The following is an 11,122-nucleotide window of genomic DNA, read 5'->3' as shown; positions in this document are numbered from 1 at the left end:
TTAAACCTTTTTATTTTTCTGTGAAAATAATCTTCAATTTAGCTTAATTTTTATCTTAAATAAATGATAAGAATGAGGGAACGCCAAGACTGCCTCTATTAAGTGTACTAGTTTGTGTGCACGTTCTCATAAAAATGCATCTTTAAAATGTGTCCCAACGAGAGAATAGGATGAGACCGAATACCAGCCACCTCAGAGAATGTGAAAAATGTATTTGTTTGAAAAAATATAGGAGTTGATTGGCTGGAGCACCATTTATCAATAGTAATGAGTTTTAAATAGATATAACTTTTTGTTACATGGGCCTCTAAATCCTTATAGGGAGAACAGTACTGTGAGACTTCAAGGAAGATGAAACCCCCCCCCCCCTCCAAAATAAACAAACACTGAAATACGCCTTCTTTTCAATTTATCCTGTCCAATAGAAAATAAATACATTTGCATATGGGTGCTTTTATATGAGCATTCAGCAAGGAACACCCCCCACCCTGCTTGGCTTCTCTCATTAGAAAGTGAAACATTTTGCACATCTGAAATTTGCACCATCTTGATCTAATCCTTTAAAAGTACATACAGTATATTGGTGCAAATGTACGCATATGTTGCATTTTTTATTCAGGGGAAAGTGCGAACGCAGTACCCCCACTACCACAAATTATGCAGTCAAGTTTCTTGCATTTGGGGAAATCACAGGGGTTAGCACACCCAGAGAGCAATGGGTGAGCCTTGCCCTGGGTGAACCACCTTTGTGATCATGGTATCTCCCATGGACTTACGCCTACAGTTCGATGAGAACAGTCTGATCGGGTCTGGAGCTGACATCAGACACCCTCCCTGAAAACGCTTGGGAATGCCTGCATTTTTCCGAACACTCCCTGTAAACGCTCAGTTGCCACCTACAAACGGCCTCCACCTGTCAATGCCTGTTGTTGTTATCTGACGCGTGAGCGCATTGCAGTGCATATGCATGCGCAGTTAGGACCTGATCTCCTGCTGCAGGAAAACGCACAGCAGCGATCAGATCTGAATCACCCCCATTTTTGTGGCAATGTGATGCTGTCCATGGTACTGAAGTCTTTCCGAGTCCTTCATGAAGGTGATACAAGCATCTTCTTCTCTTCCAGGCTTTTACTTTGGTTGCACTCTCCAGGGCACTTAATGTCTTTATTCGCACACAATCTCTCGTCTAAAGTGACGGGAGATCGGGAGGTGCAAAATTGATTTGGAGTTTTTTTTGCGCTGACCGCGCCCTGCAGTGCTGTGCACGATGTCAAAATGCCATTTGAGCGCCCAAACGTGTCTCTTTTTGCATGTTTCTGCCTACCAGCATGGGGGACTGGGAGCAGAGATGCCGGAGCTGGCAGCTGTCCTCGCCCAAACAGAACAATAGTTGAATTGCTTAATCGAGCGCCCGGCACTAACAGAGGCCAGAGCAAACATTTGAATTCCCCCTTTCCAGTTCCACAAAGCTAAGGAGATCCTTCCATCCAGGTATATTGTGTATTTTGCTAATTCTGCTCTAGTGTGCAGTGTTTACAAATTGAATGATACTAAAGTGCAGGCAGGTGAATTAAGCTACCCTAAAAAACGTAATCACTGTTAAATAAATAAGTTTTCCTTATTAACAATGAAATGGTGGCAAAAATGCATTTTCACAGGAGTTTATACTGTACATATACTGTACATATTTAAGTGTCAACTCTGTATTATAAATCAAAGTGAATATTGTCCTCATTAAGGCTGATTCTGAGTCAGACACAAAATGGCAGTATTTATGGGTAGCTACAAAGCCTTATTTACTACCTTATACTAATGTGAGATTCCATACAGATAATTCAATAATCTATGCATCTGCAATCAGGAAGCCGCTCACCACAACTGTCATTGTAGTAGTGGTATTTACACTAGCCCCATGGTAGCGGCAAGAGATCGATCAGAGACAGGCTTCCCTTCTCTGTATGCATGGCTCGCACCAGGGGCTTAGCCAGAACTTGTGGGACCCATAGCAACTCCCTGCACCTATGGTAGCTATGTCCTTGTATATAACACATGTAACTGTGACTGGGAAGGTGGGCTCCTCTTAGCTCTGGTCCCCATAGCAGCTGCACTCCCTGCACCTATGGTAGCTACACCCTTGTATATAACACGTGTAACTGTGACAGGGAAGGTGGGCTCCTCTTAGCACTGGGCCCCATAGCAGCTGCACTCCCTGCACCTATGGTAGCTACACCCTTGTATATAACACGTGTAACTGTGACAGGGAAGGTGGAACCTCTCAGCACTGGGCCCCATAGCAGCTGCACTCCCTGCACCTATGGGAATATGGGCGCCTCTTAGCTCTGGTCCCTATACCTGCTGCACTCCCTGCACCTATGGTAGCTACACCCTGTATATAACACATGTAACTGTGACAGGGAAGGTGGCACCTCTCAGCACTGGGCCCCATAGCAGCTGCACTCCCTGCACCTATGGTAGCTACACCCTTGTATATAACACGTGTAACTGTCACAGGGAATGTGGGCGCCTCTTAGCTCTGGTCCCCATACTTGCTACACTTCCTGCACCTATGGTAGCTACACCCTTGTATATATATAACACATGTAACTGTGACAGGGAAGGTGGCCCCTCTCAGCACTGGGCCTCATAGCAGCTGCACTCCTCTTACCTATGGTAGCTACACCCTTGTATATAACACGTGTAACTGTGACAGGGAAAGTGGCACCTCTCAGCACTGGGCCCCATAGCAGCTGCACTCCTCTTACCTATGGTAGCTACACCCTTGTATATAACACATGTAACTGTGACAGGAAAGGTGGCCCCTCTCAGCACTGGGCCCCATAGCAACTGCACTCCCTGCACCTGTGGTAGCTACGCCCTTGTATATAACACATGTAACTGTGACAGGGAATGTGGGCACCTCTTAGCTCTGGTCCCCATACCTGCTACACTCCCTGCACTTATGGTAGCTATGCCCTTGTATATAACACATGTAACTGTGACAGGGAATGTGGGCTCCTCTTAGCTCTGGTCTCCATACCTGCTGCACTCCCTGCACCTATAGTCGCTATGCCCTTGTATAGTGTGCAAGTGTGAACAATGTGATGGCATTATCGCCACCCAGTTTCACCCAAATTCTGTCCGACTCAGTGTAGGACTGAGATACACAAAAAAATGCTTAAAAGTGGTATCTGCACATGCACTGTACGCCAAAACTTGACATTTGCGTTGGTGTATATAGAGATCAGTCTGACCAAGAATCAGCCCCAATTATGTTTATTTTGGGTCTTAAGTAACAAATATTATCCACATTGATGTACTATGAGTTTTATGTCTGTAAAATGTAAGTAAAACAAATTACTATAGTCTACTTCCAGCAAAAATCTTGAAAACAAAATGAAATTTTATCAGTATTACTGCTATGAAAATATCTAACCATTATAACAACCACTAATAATATAATAATAAAATACCATTAGGGCTTTTGCTGGATCGATGAACAAGGTTTGCTTCCTAGAATATGGTTCACGAGTGCAATTCTGGACCACAAAGTTAACAACATTAGCCATCATCTTCTGTGCTCAGTCTGCACGCAGCTGTCTCTCCAGGGCTATGTATGTGCATGAAAATAGCCTGACCCTCATTGTTTTATGGGATTGTTGTCTGTATTGCTTCACAATGGGCAAAAAGAAGCCTCCTCTGGGATATAATGATAGCCCAAGTGATGGTGGAAGTTGTTGCAGAATGGATCCACATTTATGGAATACTGGCAGTGATGGCTAACACGTTAACATCTGCTACTTATATTGCTCCATCCTTATACCGCTAGCTTATGTGTTTGTGTACTTCTCTCTCACACAGATTGATGAAATCAATAGGTTACGTACATATTGCTATTGGTTCTTTGTGAAACATTCTTTTATCGTGACATGATACTTAGGTGTTTCATTTATATGACTATTTAGTAGTTTCCAGACTAACTGCATAAAGCGTATTTAAAAAACAGAAAAAGACACAAAACATCCAATTGTATATATTACTTTTGTCACTAGAACATTTTGCAAACCCATGTATACGTATATGCAAAAAATAAAAATAAAATTCTATATATATATATATATATATATATATATATATATATGACAAGAATTACTCTCCCACTGCGCTATTTCAAATAAAACACTAAAATTAATGAATTATATGGCTGCCTGTATCCTCTAAGTTCCCTGTTAGGAGGAACTAAATGTGTGAAAATATGAAACGAAATAGAGGAGATGGCGCCAAGGGAGTTATATCAACGCCCTACCTAAAAACGGACCCTTACAGTACTCTCCGGATAAATTACGTCAGATGTATTTATGTGCTTGTATCTAGCTATATATACAGTATATATATATATATATATATATATATACTGTATATATAGCTAGATACAAGCACATAAATACACAGTGTGTGTGTATATATATATATATATATATATATATATAAAATAAAACATTACATTTTAAATTACAAACAAAACCTCTTATCTGCACACTCCATCTTCTGACCTAAGTATGAATAATTCAGGCATAATGTGGTGGTACAGCATTAATAATCTTCAAAACCATGTACTGCAAAAATGAAGGGAAAAAAATCCAGACTCAAACAATACAGCTTACAAGGAGTAGAAAATATTTCCAGATATTAAACAGGGTGGGTTTTTCAAGAGTTGGCTGAGCTCCCGTCTGTATCCCAGTTTTGTAATAAAAGCTAGTGTTTCTGCACTTATTTTCAAATGCATAATTTAGAGTTTGTTTGAAGGTAAGGTCAGCTAGAGGTGGAGAATCAGCATTTTTATAAATTTCACCCCTTCCATGCCATACCGGGGATCTCCCTACATGTTGTAACATTGTTTTGATACATAGTTCTGCATGTGTTATATTGTCCTGAATTGCTTGGCTCATTAACACTTTTAAATTAATGAATGGCTCTTGAACGCTGTGCTGAAATATTATGTTAATCTGTATGTGTAACACTGTCCTAAACTATTGTATGGCTTTTCATCATTGTCCTGGGTTACTGAATGGCTTTATACTATATGCAAGGATTACTGAACTGGTCACAGTTATCACACCACGTGTTTTTTTTTATACCACTTTGAGTTATTGGGGGGTATTCAATTAGTGCCGTTTTTTTGAATAGTCGAAAAAAATGTCACTTTTTCCACCCGTTTGTAGGTCGAATTCACATTCGACCTATTCAAAGCCCCTTCCTATTTTTCGACTTGTTGAAAAATCTGCCCGGGTGAAAACCACGTGGATCGGCTAATTTGCTGCTGCTCCACGTTTTTTTGTGAATTTGCGGGCATTTGACAGTTTATTGGTCTGTTCGCCCATGCCGATTTGACCAAAAAAAATTGAAAAGGCATGGCAAAAATGGAGCAAAAACCTGTCGAAACCGCCTGCTATTGAATACTCAATGTTTGAATTAGTGCCAATTTTCTGACTTTAGGAAAACTTGGCACTAATTGAATATCCCCCATTGTATGGTTATGCATGTGCAAAGCCGTGCAAAGTTATTTGATGGCTCTGTATCACTTTTCTGGGTAATGTACTATATTTCATTATAAATTGTTTTATTTTATTTGAGGTAATTGAAATAAAGAGCATGGTTTATGTAACACATGTGCAAACAGAAGTAGGGAGAAAATTTATGGGAACTGCATCTATATTATCAATGGGGTATATATATATTTTTATAAATTAAGGTAATGTTGTTGCTGTGACATATATCATTCTAACATTACGCAGAAACATACACATTAGACAAAAGTTTTATATTAATTTACAATAAGTGTCACTGTTGCTTATTATGGAGACTCAGAACTGCTTGTCTCTGTAGCCAGAAATGGCAATAATTGTTGCTTTATAAACTCAGGGCCGTCTTTTTGTATGGGCTCAATGGACACTTGCCCAAGGGCCCCGGGGTTGTAAGGGCTGATAGCTGAGGGCAGGCTTGGACTGGCCCACAGGGGTACAGGGGAAACTACCGGTGGGCTCCACTGCCTGGGGGCCCACCTCCTGCTCTAAGGATCAGGTTCCAGACTGTGCACTTGAATTATACATTATACATATGTTACCTTATACTGGACTATAGTGTATTTTCTACAGTGCATTGCTGTTATTAATCTAGTACATTATCATGCATGCAGAAGCTGAATTTACTGTATATATTTACGAAGGGGCCCAGACGTTGCACTCTCTAATGGTTAGTCAAACCAATAAGGTGGCAGGCCACACCCCCTCTGCAGACTGGCCACACCACTAAACATGGACCCTACCACTGCATTCCCCCAGTGGGCCCTTCATTCCCCAGTCCGACACTGGCTGAGGGTCCTCTTTTTCCAGGGGTACCAGATTTTTAAAATCGGCCCTGAGGAACTTAAGATATCCGACTTCTAAGCAGTGGTCCCCATCCAAACCTGTTAATTGCTCTTCCCAGCCAGATATCTTGGGTTCTGTCTGACCTAGAGTTTTTCTGATGGTATAATCCAAAAGCTGGGACTCTCCCCTTTCTGTGGACACTGACAGCTAGTCTCTACTATGCCCAGAACAAGAGATCTCAGCCGTCCAGCAGTAGGTCCATGCTCCAGCTCCACACGCCTGGTATGCAGTTTTATATTTTCGTTGGTGGAGTGTTCTTGCTCATGAACTCTGATCCCGAAGTCCCCAGTACCCCATGAAAGGTGAGACTCTCTAGTATTTTATCCCATTTGGCGTTAAGAAATCTATTTCCTGGAACGGGAGATATCTGCAGTCAAGCAAGCTGTCCTCCCACCGAAAAATTATGAATATTAAGCCCACTCCACTATCCACCCCTCCCCTACGTATTATACACCCCGCCACCACCCTGTACGTCATGTATTGGTGTCCCTTCATTAAGCCCAATGCCCCGTTTTACAGTTTAGTGTTCACCCTCCCGCCCCATCTCCCACCATCTGTGCAGTACAGGAGTAATTAGCAGAAATTACTGCTCCAGGTCCTACATGCTGAGCTGAAGATAGAACACCCTCTACTGCCCACGTGACACCAAAGCTGTCGCTGATAGCACCTCCCACCCCTACCCATGCAGGATGGGTAGGGGCCCCAGTGCATTGCTGTGCCCCGGGGCCTACACTGCTGTTAAGACGGCCCTGCATAAAGTAGCTTTACCATTTTGTTTACTTTAAAGAAATACTTGCTGGTTCTATTGCATGGTTCTTCATCACTGTCCTAAGTTTTAGTATGTAAGAATGAGTTATTCTATGACTGTATGTTCTATTCTGTTCTGAGTTACGGAATGACACTACATGGCCATGAGCTATTGCATGTTTATGTATCTGCAGTGCTGTACAAAGTTATTCTGATGGCTCTGTATCACTCTCCTGGGTTACTGAGTGGTTCTACATATGGGGGGTAATTCTGAGTTAATCGCAGCAGCAAGTTTGTTAGCAATTGGGCAAAAACATGTGCACTGCAGGGGGGGGGGGCAGATATAACATGTGCAGAGAGAGTTAGATTTGGGTGGGTTATATTGTTTTTGTGCAGGGTAAATACTGGCTGCTTTATTTTTACACTGCAATTTAGATTTCAGTTTTAATACACCCCACCCAAATCTAACTCTCTCTGCACATGTTATATCTGCCCCACCTGCACTGCACGTGGTTTTGCCCAACTGCTAACAAAATTGCTACTGCGATCAACTCATTAGGCCCATGATACGCTGGCCAGTGTCCACAGCTTTCCACGCTGTTGATGACTACTGTGTTCTGCACAATGATTGGCAGGTGGCAAAGTCAGATGAGCATAGTGGTAACAATGATAAGCAATGGCCAATGTGCTGCTAATTTGCTATATAAGGTTATTGGTTGTACATCAACAACTAGTAGTGGCAGGAGGGTAACTCTTGCTGCACAGTTGAAAATGTCTGTAATTTTGCCTTTTTATTTAAATGTTTTATTTTCCCTGAACTGTTAAAAACATGAAGCAGATGAAAGGGTGAACTGCCCCTAATGATAGCATTCCTCATCATCATTAGTACACTGAGTGCCGATCTTATAGGATTCGTTTACATCATCAGTTATAAAAATAGTAGTCCTATTTTAATGTACATAAATATGTGATTAATGGGGCATACTGAATAAAAGAGCAGTTGTTATAAAATCAAGCAATATAAAGTGTATACAGCTCTTGTTGTTAAAATTATCATTTGGTAAGACCATGCAAGTAATGTACTATATATCATTGTTTTATATTGTTTGAGGTCAGTGGAATAAAGAGCATGGATTATGTCACTCATGTGCAAACAAAAGTAGGGAGACAATTAATTGCTTTTTAAAGAAAATAAATGGGAACTGAGCCTATATTATCAACGGGGCATGTGTGTGTGTATGTGTATATATATATATATATATATATATATATATATATATATATATATATATATATATAAATTTGCATGTGTCCGCACTCATATAAACCCACAGAGTACATCAGAGGGGGTGCACCATTAAAATAATTTCTGATCCAAACATATAGAGGTTTCTGTATGGGCTCCCACCATGGACGATATTTGATTGAAGAAAACAAATGTATTTATTACTCAAGAAAACATAATCAAAGTGCGTGTATGCATAGAAGTCGACGCTTTAGTCCAACATGGACCTTCATCAGGACCAGCAGCAGAGCAACCTTTCACCAAGACAGCCAGAGAGCAGAATGAACCACCAACACCAATGAGCTGATCCAAATACCCACATGAATTACCCATAAACCCCTGTATTATGGGAAATCAAAATCAACAAAGTTCTAAAATACAATGTATAAATAGGGTCCCCCTGATCCAGGGTTGGACTGGCCCACAGGGGTACAGGGGAAACCACCGGTGGGCCCTACTGCCTGGGGCCCCACCTCCTCCTCCAGGGATCAGGTTCCAGACTGTGCTGTTACTAGTCTAGTACATTATCTTGCATGCACTACAGTATTTACTGTATATATTTATGTAGGGGACCAACACTTGCAAAATGGTTAGGCAAACCAATGTGGTGGCTGAGTACACCCCCTCAAGAGACTGGCCACACTCCTAAACATGGGCCCCTACCACTGCATTCACACGGTGGGCCCTACATGCCCCAGTCCGACACTGCCCTGATCAGTATATCAGGACTGGATGCTGTGCACTGTATTAATTACCACAAATTGCAATAATTGTTGCTTAATCAGTTAGCTTTATAGTTTTGTTTACTTTAAAGAAATACTTGCTAAAATATATTAATATAACAATACAAACTTCTAAAATATAGAGGGGCCTATTTATTATTAAATATTTGCAGCATATCCCCCAAAACACCCATTTTCAGAGGATGCTCGTAAATATTAAGTCACCCTAATGTATGGAGAAGGGACCTCAGCAGATATTTCCGATATCTACTAAGGTCCCTCTATTTCCATAAGCAGCAGCAGCAGCCCCATTAGGTGTCTCTGGGGGTTACAATGATATAATGGTATATAGATTTACTTTGTGTTACAGCGTTTACAGAGTTTGGTCCCTGCAGCTAACGCCATCTAAACATGGCATTGTGCTGCTGTAGCCTATGTGCTACACTTACATGTGTGATCAGTATACCTGCACTGGAGTCCCGCTACAGGAGTGAAGAGACTGCGCATGCAATCTCTTCACTCCGAACACATCACAGGGACAAGATCTTATCTGAGCCCGTGTCCCTGTGTGTTTCCATTGATACATTCTGGCAGTATAATTGCATAAAGCAATGTGATTTTGGGTGCTATTATCGAACCCAGATCACATTGCAAATGCAGTTATTGATAAATGAGCCCCCTAAGATTGCTGGTATTGGGATTATGTTTGAACATCCCCAGTAGCATTGTGGGGTTAAATCATTGGCGTTTCTATAATGGGTGCAATGGGTGCAGTGCACATGGGCCCCTGGGTCCAGGGGGTGCCCACACTGCACCCATTGCACCCATTTTAATCCTTACCTTTCCGGAGTCCAGTGCCGGGAGCTGCGATCGTGCTGGAAATTGCAGCCAAAATGGCCGCTGCGCATGCGCGGTAGCCAAATTGGTCTCCGGATCATGGCGGGCGCCATGTTTCCGGAGACCTGTGCATGCGCAGTAGACTCCAGCACAATGACGGAGTCTTCAGCGCTATGCAGAGGAGGGGGCCCATCCGGGCCCCCTCCTCTGTAGAAACGCCCCTGGGTTAAATGCTTGATTATTTGTGTAAAGCGTATGTGTTGTATTGATAGCTCCACTTTGGATCCACTATATAGTACCACTGCAAAGCCTATCCTTTTCTAAAAAGCATATTAGCATAATATAAGATGGTGTTATTGCTGTTTTCTGTCATCTGTATTGAGCTGTATGGAGATTGCTGCTTAGAAACACATCTAGTATCCATTCTTTGTTGTCCCTTTTCTCAGTGCAGGGAGGAATGACTACACGTAACAATAACTTTGCTCAAGGACAGTGCTGAGCAGTACTGCACGCTCTTTAACATGGCAGTGAATGGGTGGAGTGGATTTACTGTGATAAGCATTGCCTGGCTGGACAGTAGGTGAGATTTAGCATGTAGAACAAGAGAGGGTCTCTCCCATTAATCACTGCTCCTTAATTAACAGCTCTGAGCTTGCAGGGAGTCTGGTGTAGGGGCATCTGAGGGGTCTGAACTCCGCCACGGCTGGCAGGGCAAGCAGCACGGCAGGGCAGAGGGGAGCAGAACAGACACAGCAGATGGTGTGACTGAACATTAAGAAAATCAGGGAAATATCTGACCAATAGGTACTGTGAGGCAATTACCTGGCATACAGTGGCTGCACAAATATCCAAACAGATATACAGCAAGTCTAATAAGCTCACACTGGCTTTCACAGGATTGAATATTATTCACCATTATATTTAATATAATATTAATTGTGTGCCATATTGATGTAGAATATAGTGCATAAACTTAGTGTCTGTCAAAGTACACACAGCTGTCTTACCAGCTCCTGTAAAAATAGGGCATAGGAAGGTTCAGTAACCCCTCATAGACCCCAAACTATTATAATGTTGGGTGCTATGTAGAATTCCTAAGTTTAGTC

General features: G+C 42.0%; 1 non-coding gene across 1 annotated transcript; it reads right to left on the bottom strand.

The window, feature by feature from the left end:
• Positions 1 to 616: 616 nt before the first annotated feature.
• On the bottom strand, positions 617 to 780 carry LOC134899199 (U1 spliceosomal RNA). Its single transcript, XR_010172880.1, has one exon. It is a non-coding gene; the product is annotated as a U1 spliceosomal RNA (small nuclear RNA).
• Positions 781 to 11,122: the final 10,342 nt, after the last annotated feature.

Source organism: Pseudophryne corroboree, chromosome 3 (genome assembly GCF_028390025.1).
Source record: "Pseudophryne corroboree isolate aPseCor3 chromosome 3, aPseCor3.hap2, whole genome shotgun sequence".
Classification (NCBI taxonomy): domain Eukaryota; kingdom Metazoa; phylum Chordata; class Amphibia; order Anura; family Myobatrachidae; genus Pseudophryne; species Pseudophryne corroboree.
This window is presented reverse-complemented; position numbering and strand designations above follow the sequence as displayed.